Raw genomic sequence first — 9,123 nt, 5'->3', positions numbered from 1 at the left:
GAACTTCCAGAAGACTGAAAACAAGAATACAAATATGATTTCCATAATCCTATTTCCGGAGCGTGTGCTCCTGGGGAGGGAGGGGACACCGTGTGTGGTTAGGGGCATGGGGGAAGCAAAGGGGTCTCAGGCGACCTGGGAGGTGACTCAGACTCCGCATTCAGTTAAGAGCTCAGGCGGCTATGAGCTGGGGCAGTGGGCTGACAGGCACCTGTCCAGGGACAGGATGGGTGTGGCTGATGCCCAGGAGACACAGCTGAGCAGAGGCGGGGGGGGGGGGGGGGGGGGGGGGGGGGGGGGGGGGGGGGGGGGGGGGGGGGCCACGCCCCAGCGGAGATGTGGGGCTGACCAGGCGTCCGTGAGGCCAGGCCAGTGGTTCTGAGCCGAGAAGGAGCTGGAGGCCAGTCTGGGGTGTAGCACGCAGGAGAGCCACGGAGCGCCCATCGTGAGAGCAGAGGACAGACCCGTGCCCCGAGCTCACCCCTGCCCCGCTGCCCCGTGCAAGCCGCTCCGTCCTCGCCCTCGGACAGCATGACCACGTGGGCGTGCGGTGAGACTCCGCCCACTTTCGGGGCTCCTCGGCGGGTCTCTGCCCATCACAGCAGAAAGGGCCCCAGGGAAATGGGAGCGCGGTGGACGGAGGTCCCCCTGGATGGGGCCCAGCTGAGCGCTGGCTCTTCACAAGGCCCTGGAAGGGAGGTAAGTGTGAGACGCGGCCGTGGGCCAGCTCGGGGCGAGGGCCAGTGGGGCGGCGGGGGCTCGAGGTCAGTGCGTGCCGGGGAGGGACCGGGAACTTGCGGGAGCATCTGTAACTGGCCTTTTCCTGTTTGCAGATAAAGCTGACACTTCCTTCTCCACTTTGTTCTGCAGGGATTTTCATGGAACGTGATCACAACCTGTGCCCTGAGCCCTTGAAAGCCGCTGCCATCAAAGAGCTAGGGTTGAGACGGTGCCCATGGGAGCAGACGGGGAGCCTGCAGGCCCCGCTGTCGCCGAGGGGAGGCAGGGCCACCACGCTGGGGTCGCCAGGGGCTGGGATTGGTAGCACACCACCTCTCATGAGGGAACCCGGCACGGTCACCTCCGTCCAGGACCGAGCCGTCTTCCCGTCCTGACCTTGCTTTGTGACAACCCCCTTCATGTTTTCGTCTGCTGTTGGGGGTTTCGAGCGTTGGAACCCAGGACTACGGACAGTGGGGGCCTTCGCAGGGAGGCGGACGCTCCGTGACCGGCGGGAGGGAAGGGATGCCGCGGGTGTTGTGGGCTCTCCCAGAATCCCCAGCGCCTGTTGCCGTGGGAACAGAGAGTAAGTGAGGGCCCTGCATGCCCGGGGTGGGGGGTGGGGGGCAGCTGGGATGCCCGCACGTTTGACACCCCCCCCCCCCCCCCCCACCGTCCTGAGCAGTTTTGCTATGTCATTGGGAGTTTCTTCCCGGGGCTGACTGTCGGCACAGGGTCATTTCTGTGCTGGAACCAGAAGCTGTCACCCTCGCGATGTCCCGGTTCAGGATCACACTCACTCACAGCCCGGGACCACCCCACCTTCTCATCGCAGACGGGCGTGCTCACTCTTTTAAGCAACTATGTGAAGACAACTGACCTCATCCTTATGGGTCACAGGGGGCGGGGGCTCATCCGTACCAGGGCACAGAGTTGTATAATCCTTCTGGTACCTTCTTTCACCTGTTACTTCCAGACGCTCCTGGGTCCGGTGCCCACCCGTCTCACTTCTGCTCCTGTCACAGGAGTCAAGCAGTTGCACCTTCATCATCTCTCTGGTTTAGAGAAGAGGCGTGTGAGTCTGCAGCCGCACTCGGGACAAACTCGTGCAGACCAACAGGACACAGAAAACAGACACCCTACACGCGCCTGCCATGCTGCAAATGGAGGAACACGGCCGGTGTCCGCGTGCCGGTGCCCAGAGCGTGCGCCCCCCGAGGGCGCCCCTGCACCCGTGAGCACGTGGTCCCGACACCCCGCCCCCACGCTGGTGGCTCACCGCCGCAGGATGAGGCCGTGCCGCCTGACCACTCCAGACGGGCAGCGGCGCTCCAGATCTTTCCTGGTGAGGGGAGGGGCCCCGTTGTTCTAGGTGTGGAAAAAAGGAAAGGAAAGGGGCGCCTGGGGGCTCAGTCGGCTAAGCGTCCGACTCTTGATTTCGGCTCCGGTCGTGATCTCTCAGTTCGTGAGTTCGAGCCCCGCGTCGGGCTCTGTGCTGACAGTTGGGAGCCTGGAGCTGCTTCCAATTCTGTGTCTCCCCCTCTCTCTGCCCCTCCCCTGCTCATGCGCTCTCTCTCTCTGAAAATAAACTTTGAAATAAAAAGGAAAAGGAAAAGAAAAGGAAAGGAAGAAGAAAAAATGTACGGATGGGCGGGAGGGAGGTGCACGTTTATGTTTTATAGACACATCTAGTCCCTAGGAATGGTTTAAACCCTGAATTTAAGATGTATAGATTGTCACAGACACAGACACAGATCAGATGCAGATAAAGATACAGATGGATGATACAGATCTGTCTCCCAGGTGAAGAAATCATAAGGCTACTTTGGGCCTAAAACTTAATACACAGGATTTCTGTTAAGTGGACTCTGGACCAAATTCCTAGGTAAGGACAGGGTTTCCCCCCACAGCAAGCAATTCTGTGACACCAGCTGGGGTCCCACACTAATTCGGTTCTGACACCGTCCGTCTGCCTGGAGACGGCGCAGACCCCACAGGCCGGGGGCTCTGCCCCCCACATGCTGTCCCCTTCGGACGCCTGAGGGCAGGCTGTCACCGGCACTCCCGACAGCCGGCTATGAATCCGAGGTTCCCGCGACCCTCCTTGAGCTCCATCGATTTGCTAGAGCGGCTCCCACATCTCAGGAAGCCAGTTCCGTCACTAAATTACCGGTTTATTACAAAGACTATTAAAGGACACGAATCGACAGCCAGATGAAGAGACACACCGGGCGAGGTCCAGAACAAAGGAGCCCCTGTCCCCAGGGCCGGCTCCACGCAGGTGAACACTGGCCAGTTCCCCAGCCCGGCCCTTCTCTGCACCCTCCCTGTTGGGTTTGGCGGGGGCTTCAGCACACAGGCCGATCGCTGAGACCACCGGCCGGTTCCAGCTGCAGCTCCTGGCCCCGCCCCTCCCTGGAGGTCGGAGCCACCTTTGGTTCCCTGGGCCACCAGCCCCCCTCCTCATTAACACGTGGAGGAGATGGCCGGTTATGAAGAACAGGACACCCACTTTACCCTCCACTTCAGGAGCTGAGGACGGGAGACCACAAGACCACACAAAACAACAGAAGATGCTCCCCTGTCCCCTCGTCTAGAAATTCCCGAAGATTTGGGAGCCATGAGCTCGGAGCTATGGAGGAACTAGACGGACGTGGACCAAGTAGCTATGAGAAATCTATGGGGGTCACCCGAGTGACAAGTACACGTTTCTTACAAGTTATAACATCCTACCTGTGCTCACAGTGCAAGGTCACGGGCAAGCCACTCTGCGGGACACCCGGGCTGTCATACGGCCCTGCCCTCCAGAAGCATACACTTTTGGAAACAAATATGTGTATAATTATAATCTAAATCTATGGGGGCAAGCCTTCCCAATGAGCCCCGGAGAGCAGTGTGAGGGCGGCGATCCACCGCCCCGCCGGCCCCCCATCCTCGCCCCGCACCCAGGAGCCGCTCTGTGGGAGGGGCCCCGGGCCGACTGACAGGTGCACCTGGACACAAGCCCGGCTCTTCAGGTCTCTCCTCCAGGAACCAGAATGGGCCGCTGTCGTCGCTGCAGCTCATTCCGAAAGCAGACACCTCCTGCCGGGGCCCGGTCCCTGCGCCCCCCGGATGCAGCCTCCCCCCTCCAGTGCCATCACCTTTGTCCGAGGGCCGTGTGCACGTTTAATGCGTTACTTATTGGGTGCATGTACAGGTGCCCGGGATCCGACGCTGGACGGCAAGGGGAGGGACCGCCCCGCCTGAGCGCCTTGATCAGGTCACAGAAGGCCGCTCCTGAGCTCTTGGTGAAACCTCCGAAGGTGCTGGGTTAATTGTCCTGCAAATTAAATTCCTTCCTTGCTTTTTTTTTTCCTCCAAAGAAGGCAAGTCCCCAACTCCGAGTAATTTCCCCTGGACCTCTGAGCAGAAGTGACATTAATCAATCATCTCCGACCTGGACCCTGCCACGGCGCCAGGGAGACCGGCCTGAGGGTCTGTCTGTCTCGCCAGGAACTCTCCAAGGTCTTTCCCAAAGGCTCTGAGGCCACGCAGCACCCTTCCGGGCGTGTGGAAATGCACTCGGGAGCCGAGTGACGCGGGAGCCCACCGAGGCTCTGGTGTGCAGCTCCGAGCAAGGCCAGGGCTGCCCGGCCCACGTCCGTGCACGGATCGTCCCACCGGTGCTTCCTGCCACCCCCCACCCCCACCACGCGGGAGGGACCCAGGGGCTCAGGCTAATGCACGCATCACGCCGTCCTGCTCATTCTCTGACCGGACTGCACTTTTGTAAACCAACAGACAGGAGGGGAGAGTGATCCCTTTGGGACCTGAAGGGCACACCCGTGCTTCAGACCGGAGTCCGGTGTCCTGATCCATCGCTGTCCCATCGGTGAGGGGCTTCCTGCTGGCCGTCCCGCCCCCAGCCCTGCCCCCACAGGGCACAGGGCCAGCCCCTCAGTCACCGTGTCAAACGGACAAGAGTCAGCTGCGTCTCTGAGGGACGGAAGACAGTTGGCCTTGAGACAGGCCCTCCGGGCCGAGCGCCCCCACCAACAATGTGCTGAAAACGGAGGGAAGTGCAAGGAGGGGAGAGTGCTTCTGATTCTCCGGCCACGAGGCCCCTGAGTGTCACGTCCGTTCACACCGGGACAGAAGAACCCGACACAGCAAAACCCCCTGTGCGTGATGTTTATTTCTAGCAATGGCTTCTTAATGTTACTTTGTAACAAAGTCAGTGAGAACTCCCAATAAAAGTTGTAAAATACTGAAAACTATGAGGAGAATAAAAATTAACCTATGATCCCCTCACTCAGATACGTTACAAAACATTAACAACTTAGTACGAGTGTGTGTGTGTACATGTGTGAATGTGTGTGCACGCAGAGTTTCCTGGATACGTGGAGATGGAGTCATCGGGTGTGTGTGTGTGTGGTGTGGTGCGCACGCACTATTCCCAGACTACAGCTCGGTGTCCTGAGGACGTCCTTAACCTGTGGCTTCAGGAGCTGTGTGACACCCATCACACGTACCACAGCGGGACCCGTAGGTGTGACTGAGTCTTATGCTGGACCTTAGGTTGTTTCCGGGATTATATGGTATAAATTCCTCACAAGAATCACGGTAAGTCTGAATTTCCTGCCACTGCACTGTCGCAGGCACAGGTCCCTGGATGCTGCCTGCCGCCATCCGTCAGGTCAGGTTTCCCGGCACCGTCTGTCAGATGCCTGGCTGACACTCTATCTGCTCATCATTTTCCTGTTACTGTTGATCTTGGAACAGCACGGGGCTTAGGGGTACAGACCCTCTGCAGAGTCAAAAATCCACAGGCAACTTTGACTCCCCCTAAAGCTTAGCTACTAATAGCGTACTGCTGACCAGAAGACTTTCCGATAACACGGACAACAGATTAAACATACTGTGTGAGACCCGTGCAGCCCGTGCCGCGCACTCACAGTGAAGTGAGCTGGAGCAAAGAAAATGTGACGGAGAAGTCATCAGGAAGAGGAAATCACTTAGAGCACCGTCCTGTATTTATAAAAAGAAATCCACATACAAGTGGACCCACACAGTTTGGGCCCCACCGCCACCCCGTTCAAGGGTCAGCTCTGGGAACCACAGGCTTGTTTTTCACTGCTCTATCCCGGTGTCCACGGGAAAGAAACTGAGTAACAATATGTAATTCACACACGTGTTCCACCAATCGGCAGAGAGGTCACGCTGTGCTGCAGGCACCGTGCCTGAAACTGCAGACATGACGGGGCGCACAAGCGCATCCCTGAGGTCCAGAGAGCTGGGGAGAGAGAGGGCGCGCGGGTGGGCGGGCAGGTGTCCACTGGGGGAGTGAGGGCGCGGGCAGGCGGGTGTCCACTGGGGGAGTGAGGGCGCGGGCAGGCGGGTGTCCACTGGGGGAGGGAGGGTGCGGGCAGGGGGGTGTCCACTGGGGGAGGGAGGGCTCGCGCACGCAGGGGTAGGTGCCCGCAGGTGCACAGGCACATGTTTCTGTAGCTACAGAAACAGACTGGCAGGTGGGCGACAGGCGCGGGGGGAGAGGACCACTAGAGGGAAGGAGGCTCTGTGTGCGGGCGGGATGCTTGTACTCGAAGGACGGCAGTCTTACTCCAGCTGAACCACAATCAACAAAACGATTCTATGTTGGCAGAAATGGAATGGCCAGCCCCAAAATTCACAGGGATTTGGAGGGACCTCCAAGGCCAAAACAATCCTAGGAGAGAAAAACAAAGTTGGAGGACTCACATTTCCCACGCTCAGAATTTACCACGATGCTACGGGAAGCCGGGTAGTGTGGTGTTGGAGACGGACGTACACATCTGTGTGGGTATAAATAATAAACACAATGGCACATAACAAACCAATGCAATACGAATGAAAGTCCAGCAGTAAGCCTGCACACCTGCGGCCGGCGGACTGCACCGAAGGCCACGGACTGCACACCTTAAGACACCTAGTGTACATCTATACTGTGTGCACCTTACCTTTTCGCTAAAGCCTGGACCCTCGAGCTGCGTGTGGCGGGGGCTGGGGGAGGGGCATTCCAGGAGGAGAGACGTGTTCGAGCCCCAGCCAGGTGTGGGAGTGAATCATGTTAAAAGGACGGCAAGAGGTTGGAGCTGGAGCTCAGGGGCTCTGGGGCCCATGTCAGGAAGATTCTGGAAACTCAATCAGGGGGTTGTGAAGAACCTTCCACACCAAGCTACAAATTCTGGGCCACGGGAAAGAAGGTGGAGGTGTTTCTGGGCGTCTCCGGTTAGGAGCTCACACCGGAGCCCAGAGGGGTGCAGAGGCAGAGACCAGGACACGGGCGGGCACTCTGCTCAGGGGGGAGACGCACGAGCCAAGCGGCCACAGGCACAGAGAGGGCATGAATCCAAGGAGTGCTCCGGGATCGGAGCACGAGGTCGTGGGGCATGAGGGCTCTGGAAGGTTCCAGGGCGAGCCAAGCACCTGGGGTCCCTCGTCGGCAGCACGTGCGGGGCATCGAGGGCACCGTCCTGTCCTTAGGTCTGCACCGCCATCACCGCCATCACTGCCGTCGCTCAAGGACAGCGTGACCTCAGCTGCAGACACACTTGTAGCCCACCTCGTCCTCTGGGGGAAATGCAATAAAACGAGTGAAATCGATCTCACTGTTCCTCACCCTTCCAGATGGTTCTGTGGTGGGACACAGGTTGTAAGATGAAACAAGTCCAATCTGTCACAGAAATGCTTTGTGATAAGAGAAGGTGATGGGGACGAGGTGTGTTTGGTGGCGTGACCCCCCCTCCTGTCCCCGGGGCCGGTGGCACTCTGAAGCCCACTTACATCTGTCCACAGAGGTGGTCTGGCCCCGGGTCCTGCACCCCAGGCCCTCCCTGCTCCCACCAGCCCTGCCGGGAGTGGCCTCTGTCGATGGACACCGAGGGTGGATTCCAGGTGCACAGCTCCTTCAGGCCACTCACGGGGCGGAGAGACCAGCGCGCCTGTGCCCTGTAACCAAGGGACTCTCCCCAGTGTCCCCACCCCGGGATGGTGGTGACAGGCCACCTGGGTCCAGTCCCTCAGCTCAGGCCAGCGAACCTATCTGCCCCTCTTAGTAACACAGGGTGTCCTCGCCTGCTGGCACCGTCCCTCCCCGGCCCGTGCTCCGCCCCCTCACGGCGACCTCTCCCCAGCGAGCCTGACCCTGCACACGTCCCCTGGTCCACGGCGGCACCGAGGCTCGGCGCCCCAGGCTGAGGACCCAGTGTGGGCCGAGCCCGGACTTTCTAAAAGCCACCTCATGTTAAGTGTGCAAACTTCACCAATCCGGGATCCTAAGGAGCTGGTAGCAAGCAGGCCGGCCGTCTCAGCGGGTTCAGAGGAGAGACGGGCGACTTACACCTGCTCAGTGATGGCGGGACCTGAACCGAGGAAGCAGACAGCCTTCCGCTCTGTTGGGAAGTCTTCCGGGAGCAAAGTTCGTGGCATCGTTCTTTGTGTTACGATACAGTAGAAAGTCCAGTGTCTTTTTTACCAGCCACAAACTCGCATTGTAACGCTGTAAGTTGATCTCTTGGCTCTGGGTCTGCCTTTTCTCTGGGGTGATTGCTGAGGGAGTGAACGGGCAATCTTTGATTCTTTGTGCCGGGGGAGCTCACAGTTATGTGCCCTGGCACCCTGCGACCTCACGGTCCCAGCTCAGGAACCGGAAGCCTAGGGGTCTCCTGGGCAGAAGGAGCCGAAACTCACATGATAACACGCCCCGTCTCCGCGGAAACAAAGCCTCTGGAAGTCCGAATCTACGGTGCTTGGGGCCCGAACCGGACGGGACGGCGGCCTCTCGCTGCGTTGGAGGAAGGCTGGTGCCGTGGGCTCACAGCGAGGAAGGAACCCACTTAAACACCCATTGAAGAGTGTAAGTGCATAAGTCGGAGTTTTACACCAGAGAATCACTAACAAGCTTCCAGGAGAACGCCTCCATCACAGGACTCTGTCGGCCGCCGGAGTGTGTGAGAGAACAGGAAGTGCGGGGACCACAGTCAGAAGTCCGGGGTCTCCTCCTCAGCTCTGCCGCTCGCTGAGCCTCCAGCCCTGGTCCCCCTCCCGGGTCTGCGGAACGGGGGAAGGGCCGGACCGGGCTCAACGTCCCCCGCAGGCTTGGAATCTGCAGGGGGCCCACTGTCTCTCTTTTAAGGGTTTCACAGAGGAAAACGGGAGCGGCCAACGGTCAGCACGTGTGCAGGCGGCCGCCCCGACCTCAGGGCCTGGTCCAGGATCTGATGAAAGCACCAGACCCTCCCCCCAGAGGAGGAAATAACGGTGTGCACATGAACATGCATGCACAGACACACACGCATGTACACGGGGCATGCACACAGGCATGCACACGTACGCCTGTGCACATGCAACCATTCAACATGGGCATACATGCGCACAGGCATG

General features: G+C 59.3%; 1 long non-coding RNA gene across 1 annotated transcript; it reads left to right on the top strand.

Annotated features, from left to right (window-relative positions):
* The first annotated feature begins 334 nt into the window (after nucleotides 1-334).
* LOC115296882 lies at nucleotides 335-2,165 on the top strand. The gene is made up of 3 exons (XR_003911115.1): nucleotides 335-699; nucleotides 871-1,306; nucleotides 1,697-2,165. It is a non-coding gene; the product is annotated as an uncharacterized LOC115296882 (long non-coding RNA).
* Nucleotides 2,166-9,123: the final 6,958 nt, after the last annotated feature.

The sequence above is a fragment of the Suricata suricatta genome, chromosome 7 (genome assembly GCF_006229205.1).
Source record: "Suricata suricatta isolate VVHF042 chromosome 7, meerkat_22Aug2017_6uvM2_HiC, whole genome shotgun sequence".
Lineage (NCBI taxonomy): Eukaryota > Metazoa > Chordata > Mammalia > Carnivora > Herpestidae > Suricata > Suricata suricatta.
The sequence above is the reverse complement of the archived record's forward strand: the minus strand, read 5'-3'. Positions and strand labels throughout refer to the sequence as shown.